This window comes from Macrobrachium rosenbergii, chromosome 17 (assembly GCF_040412425.1).
Source record: "Macrobrachium rosenbergii isolate ZJJX-2024 chromosome 17, ASM4041242v1, whole genome shotgun sequence".
Taxonomy (NCBI): domain Eukaryota; kingdom Metazoa; phylum Arthropoda; class Malacostraca; order Decapoda; family Palaemonidae; genus Macrobrachium; species Macrobrachium rosenbergii.
The window spans coordinates 35,448,265-35,455,764 of record NC_089757.1 but is presented as its reverse complement, the minus strand read 5'-3'; the positions used below and the strand labels follow the sequence as shown (position 1 = coordinate 35,455,764).

Here is a 7,500-nt window from a genome sequence, read left to right as displayed (position 1 = left end):
ATAATAATAATATTAATAATAATACTTATCAATTTCCTTTTTATACAAAGAGGAACATGGCTTGATTAGGATGTACTCTCATCATTATAATATGGACATTACTTTAAAAAAAAAGTTTGTTAAAATCTGTAATAAAACTTGATAAATGCACGAATGGACTAAAATCTCCCCATCATACAGATAACATTTCACTATTTAAATGAACAATCTGAAATGCTAAATATCCTTTGAAGAATCTGGAGTACATGGAGATGTGATTTGAATATGGAAATTATTTGTAACAGAAGTATAAGCAAATACGCACAGAAACTACTGGTCACTCTTTACCAGATTGTGGTTATTACAATCTATTATGCATAGTTACAGAACATCATTAATAAACCAACCTGATGTTTTAACTGGGTCAAGCTAAATCGCTTGCATGTTGACGTAACAAACCTCATTTCATGCTTCTAAAATAGCTTAAATGAATAATGTACCATTTTCAAACAATCACTTATTTCCCATGAAGATAGAATTGAAATTCCATCTTCATTTTTGTAGATATTCGTCAGTGAACTAAGGCTTAAATTACAAAAATATGTACCATTTTCAAACCTCTGATTTTTCCATTCCAGTCCATCTTACTTTCCGTACATATTCGTCAGAGAAGTGAGACTTAAATTAGATAAATAATATACCATTTTCAAACAATCAATTTAATTTTTCCATTAAATTCCACTTCATTTCCTCACTTATTCGTCAGTGAAATCAGATTTCGATTAGATAAATAATATACCATTTTCAAACAGTCGCTTATTTTTTCCATTCCATTCCATCTTCATTTTCGTACGTATTCGTCAGTGAAGTAAGGCTAAAATTAAAAATATATTGCAAATTTTTAAAAGTAATTAGTATTTTTCCTAACACACAAACCCGAAGGTCTTTCCATTTAAGGGGTTTAGCTTCTATGTAAAGACTGAGGGTTTGAATTCGTATAGGAACATATATATACCATTTTCAAACTACTTATTTTTTAGATTCAGTCAGTCTTCATTTCTGTACATATTCATCAGGGAAGTAAGGCTTATATTAAATAAAAAAATAATATACCATTTTCAAACTCATTATTTTTTCAGCTTCATTCAGTCTTCACTTCCGTACATATTCGTCAGTGAAATAAAGCTTAAATTACCGAATACGATAAAACACTGAAGAACAATGTTCCCGTAATTACTTTTTCACTCGGAATTCACCGGGTGGAGCGTAATTCTGGACCGCAAAATATGGACCCCCTGGTATCGTAAAGAAAGGAAGCTCCAACGAATAGCGGTAAATTTCCGGTCTTCTTTCGGTTACAGGGTTAACAAAAAAAAGTTAAATAGATAAATAAATAAAAATAAAAATAAAATAAATAAAAGTAAAAGATGCGGCGAAGTTTCTTTGTCAGTCGAGTTTTCTGTACAGCGTATAATGCTGTAGGAAACTCTCAGCCACGGCCTGGCGGTGGCCTGTGTTATTTGAACCTATAGCGGTTCCAGACGCACGATCATGGCTAACTTTAACCTTAAAATAAAATAAAAACTACTAAGGCTAGAGGGCTGCAATTTGGTATGTTTGATGACTGGAGGGTGGATGATCAACATACCAATTTGCAGCACTCTAGCCTCTGTAGTTTTTTTTTTAAATCTGAGGGCGGACAGAAAAAGTGCGGACGGACAGACAAATAGCCATTAAGACACTAATAATACATTGTTTTTAATTGGAATTGGAATATAATATTTAGGCCAAAGGCCAAGTCCCGGGACCTATGAGGTCATTCAGCACTGAAAGGGAAGTTGAGAGTAGAAAGGTTTTAAAGGTGTAACAGGAGGAAAACCTCGCAGCTACCCAAAGAGACAACTGTAAAGAGAGGGTGGAATAGTAAGATGGGAGAAAGGAATATGAACGGAGGTATAGTAAAAGGAATGAAACGGGTTGCAGCTAGGGGCCGAAGGGACGCCTCAATGAACCTTAAGTAATGCCTACAGTGCACCACGTGAGATGCACTGATGACAACATTTGCAAATTTACAATAATTTTGATTAATTTCTGGATAACATTTTTTGACTTTTAACTATTTTGAATATATATGTCTTTAGTTATTTCTTGACATAATTGCAAATGAGAATAATTGCGATTTTTTATTCAATAATTTAAAAAAAATAAATAAAATGAATAAACTACCGTTAATTGGGCAGAGAATTCTGTAATGTTTATTACCCACTACATCCTAAAAGGGCTTAAACGATCTTCTTTCAAGGCCAGAAGAATTGTACACCCTAAGTTATATGAAAATACTTTAGAAGTTTTTATGAAAAGCTGAGGTAAAAGCCTTGTCTTAATTAGATACCTACAGAGGTGAGATATATTCTTGTCATCCCTCACACGATAAAACCCAGCATCTGCAAATACCACTGGCCAAAAATCTCACCTTTCTGGACTCCATCTGTCGCTCATACAGTGCATAATTAGTAATTTCATATCATTTGCTATTACCTCTCACATTGGTCACAAAGTGACATAATTTATAAACGCCACAGGCTCATTTGCAACAAACTGTGACGACGATTTCGAAGCCAAACAACGAAATGGCCTTGGATGTAGATACAGTAGTAGTAATAGTAGTAGTAGTAGTAGTAGTAGTAGTAGTAGTAGTAGTAGTAGTTGTTGCTGTGGTGGTAATTGTCTGGATTTGCCTTTGAAACGGCTCCTAAGTTCTGTCAAGGCTTTGCCTTTGCAACGGCGCCTACGATTAAAACCAGTAGTCTCACACATCTTTCTCCGCCTCTTCCGAGCCTTCCTCTCTCTCTCTCTCTCTCTCTCTCTCTCTCTCTCTCTTCTCCCTTACCAGGAGAGGTCGACAGTGAGGAGGCAATAAGTTAAGGTTCGCGTCACCTCAAAATCGTTCCCTTGGGTCGGTTGTGTGGTTAGTCTTCCCCTCCTCCCCTCCCCTCCCCCTACCTCCTCTCCCTCCTCTCTCTCTCTCTCTCTCTCATATTTCCCTCCCTTCCACAATCCTACCAGCTCCTGCTCACCCTTCCGCCTTTCGTCTCTCCCCGAATTCAGTTTTCTTTTTCTTCTTCTTCTTCTTCTTCTTCTTCTTCTTCTTCTTCTTCTTCTTCTTCTTCTTCTTCTTCTTCTTCTTTACGATCGTAGTTCAAACCGATCCTAGAATTCTTGGTCGTTTCCTTAAGTGTTTTCTTCGTCACTTTCCTTCCCTCTGTTATTTATCTGTTCCTTTACTTCGCCCCCTCCCCCCTTTTTATCATCCTTTCTTCTTCCCATGCCTCTCGTTTCCCAGCAGGCTCTTGCTTCTGTCATTTTTCTTTTCCCCTTTTCTCCGAAATAAGTGAAGCAGAAGAGATGAACGAAGAAGGTTTGGCGATATACATTTTTGGCTCTCTCTCTCTCTCTCTCTCTCTCTCTCTCTCTCTCTCTCTCTCTCTCTCTCTCTCTCTCTCCCACTGTGTGTGTGTATGTCTGTATATTCAAAATACAATAAAAATCATCAAATTATCAAAATATTTTGATCTCGATAAACGACAATTCTCTCTCTCTCTCTCCATTGTGAGTGTGTCTGTATATTCAAAATACAAACAAAATTATCAAATTATTAAATATGTTTTTCTCACGGCAAACGTCAATCTCAATCTCTCTCTCTCTCTCTCTCTCTCTCTCTCTCTCTCTCTCTCTCTAAGTGTGTGTGTATCTGTGTATTCAAAATACAAAAGAAAATATTCAAATACTTCTTATTTCGACAAACGGCAATCTCTCTCTCTCTCTCTCTCTCTTTTTGAGTGCATCTGCGTATCTAAAATACAAAAAAACATTTTTAAAAAACATCTAATTCGGTAAAATACAATCATTCTTTTTTTAGGCAAACTTAACCTTCAGAAATATTTAGAAGCAATGTATGCAAGAGAATAATTTTCCAAAACCTTTCTAGGCTTAAAAAAAAAAAAGTCATGCACAATTTCAAGCCCAGAACTTCAGCCCACGAAAGCTGCCCAGGACGGTATGCGAGTATCAGTCCATACGGGTAATTTACACGTAAAATTATCTTCAAATCTTATCTTATGGGTTTATCCAGAGGTACCCTCATTTTTCCCAGTATGCCCGAGTTAACGCTTTCTTCCAAGCCACAAGACTATTCCAGTTCTTAACGAACTAGTTTCCTGTCTCTCTCTCTCTCTCTCTCTCTCTCTCTCTCTCTCTTTTACAACAAGACTGCTCCAGTCCTTAACGAACTAGTTTCCTCTCTCTCTCTCTCTCTCTTTTACAAGATTATCCTAGTTCTTAACGAACTAGTTTCCTCTCTCTCTCTCTCTCTCTCTCTCTCTCTCTCTCTCTCTCTTTTACAACAAGATTATCCCAGTTCTTAACGAACTAGTTTCCTGCCCCCCACCCCCTCTCTCTCTCTCTCTCTCTCTTTCTCTCTTTTACAACAAGACTGTTCCAGTTCTTCACGAACTAGCTTCCTCTCTCTCTCTCTCTCTTTTTACAACAGGCACCTTTTCACAACTGTTACGAAAGGAGGCGTAAGGATTTATGGACCCAAGGCAAGTCCGAGGCCTATACCCTCGTATTCAAGTGATAAAATACTGATACCAAGGATTTTCTCTCTGTCTCAATACCAAGGAACGTTTGTGTGTTTAGGGATCAGAATGTGTATGTCTACACCTCGTTTTTTCCTCTGAAGCATATATTCCATCGAATTAGGTTAGATTTACTTGGCAATAATTCTGCGTCAGGGTCAGGTGAAACTGGGACTTACAAAACTCATATATATAATAGATTCGATTCCGCTCAAATCATTACTTATTTCAAGAACGATTGTTAGGCTCTCAAGAAATGGTACAATCTTACCTCGACAGTTCTTGAGCTGAAATTTAAAATCGTTTCTGCTTAAATCATTACTTATTTCAAGAATGATTGTTAGGTTTTCAAGAAGTGGTACAACCTTACCTCGACAATTCTTAAAATGAAATCTTGCTGATAGAGATTTTTACAAGACGTTGCTTCATGTTATGAAACACAATTATAATGATTAGTCGATATTTTACGTTGTTAATCTTTAGCATTTCTTATAAACCCTGTTTTGAAACATTTTTGAGGTGGATGACATACTGCCCCAGTTAGGACAGCATTGCAGGAGTGTCATACGTCTCTCTCTCTCTCTCTCTCTCCTCTCTCTCTCTCTCTCCTCTCTCCTCTCTTTGGCATAATTCAATAAAGCTATTCTCTCTGAGTATCCGCAGTCAAGCATAACAACCATAACGAAATAATATTACAACAGCATTTACATTTTCATTCACTACTCCAGCAATCACTGTATTGAATAACCTCCTAACCGCGCTGAGAAGCCATGGCAGCAATCAGAAACAATCAGCACGTTTTACAGCGATCGATGAGATATGTCCTTCGAGTAACTGTTGCAGGGGATTATAGGCATTTGATATGAAAAGAGAAAAGACCCAGCCTGTTGTAAAGAGATGAGAGAGAGAGAGAGAGAGAGAGAGAGAGAGAGAGAGAGAGAGAGAGAGAGAGAGAGAGAGAGAGAGATTCCCTAACAAGTTTTATTCCTTTTTAGTTTTCTGTAAAAGAAAACTATTGAGCTGGTTTTGTCTGTCCGTCCGCCCTCAGATCTTAAAAAGTACTGAGGCTAGAGGGCTGCAAATTGGTATGTTGATTACCCACAAACCAGTCATTAAACATACCTAATTGCAGCCCTCTAGCCTTAGTAGTTTTTATTTTATTCAAGCTAAAGTTGGCCATAATCGTGCATCTGTCAACGATATAGGACATGCCACCACCGGCTCGTGGTTAAAATTTTATGGACAGCGGCTCGTACAGCATTATACCGAGACCACCTAAAGATAGATCTGTTTTCGGTGGCCTTGATTATACGATGGACAGAAAACTCGATTGCTTTTTTACTTGTTAGAGTTGTCGCCAAACTCCTGAACTATTGTAGAGAGAGAGAGAGAGAGAGAGAGAGAGAGAGAGAGAGAGAGAGAGAGGTGATCTAATGGTAAAACAGTTAGAAATCTCCACTTTTATTACGAGCAGAAAAACTGTTCTATAACACTTTATCCCTAAAATCGGAACTTAAGAGACAAGAATAACATCGATTCACATCAACTTCCAGAACTACATAGAACAGTCGAGAAAGATCGTTGTCTCTAAATCACTCATGAAAAATACAAGAAACCTAACCTGATTAAAACTTGAACGAATGTATAAGAATGTAAAAATCTGAGTATGTAATTGTATAAGAATATTTTCCGTACATTTCAATACGCGTAAATTAAAACTGTTTTCTCTTTCCGTATAAATATCATAAATGAATATAGTCAAGACAAGAACTGACAGTAGAACCTGAATGAAGATTGCAGAAATAAATATTAAAAAACCTGTTTTTTTACCCATGCCTTTAAAATAAGCATATTAAGATACCGGTCTTGTATGGAGACCTGTAAACCAATCAGTAGGCATTCAATAAATAGAAATAACAAAAGGCGGCTGGAAATGTTTAAAATGCACTGCACTGCCTCAGAACACACTTTATGGCAGTACAAAGCTTTAAGTTACTTTCCACCGATGAGGAAAGACGACGCAAAAATCGAGTTTAAGCTAAGAATAGACCAGAACGCAGCCCAAAGGCCAGTCGCTGGGACCTACGGGGGCATTCAGCGCTGAAACGGAAATTGACAGTAAAAGGTTTGAAAGATGTAACAGGAGGAAAACCTCAAAGCAGTTGCACTAAGAATCATTTGTTAGGAGAGGATTGAGGAAAGTAAGTTGGAAGAAAGAGAATATGAAAGGAGGTACAGTAAAAAGAACGAAAGGGGTTGCAGCTAGGGGCCGAAGGCACGCTGCAAAGAACCTTAAGCAATGCCCAGGAAGGTGGGGTTGGGAATTTACTTATTTATGAAAAGAATGAACCAAACTTAGAAGTAAAAGTTTCACGCAAAGGTGAAACATTCTTTGTTTTTCCATTCGGTTTCATTTATGATATTGGAGTCAATGGAAATAAACAATTTGAATTTTAAGTTTAAAAAAAATGTCCTTATAATTCACAAGGACATTCTGTATCACATCATAATGAAAATGTATAAAGCACATAGAATCCTTTATCAATTACATACACCACGTAGGGAGGTAGTGCCGTCAGTGCACCTAATGCGGTGCACTGTAGGCATTACTTAAGGTTCTCTGCAGCGCGCCTTCGGCCCCTAGCTGCAACCCCTTTCGTTCTTTTTACTGTACCTCCTTTCATATTCTCTCTCTTCCTTCTTAATCTCCACCCTCTCCTATCAACTGATTCATAGTGCAACTGAGATTTTACTGTTCCTCCTTTCATATTCTCTTTCTTCCACCTTACTTTTCTTAACCCTCTCCTAACAGGTGATTCACAGTGCAACAGCGTTGAGGTTTTCATCCTGTTTCTTCTTTCAAAACTTTGACTGTCAATTTCCG

General features: G+C 37.5%; 1 long non-coding RNA gene across 3 annotated transcripts in view; it reads right to left on the bottom strand.

Annotated features, from left to right (window-relative positions):
* LOC136847854 (uncharacterized) overlaps positions 1 to 7,500 on the bottom strand; it is a 200,426-nt gene that overhangs the window by 90,508 nt on the left and 102,418 nt on the right. The gene's annotated exons all lie outside the window — the stretch shown is intronic.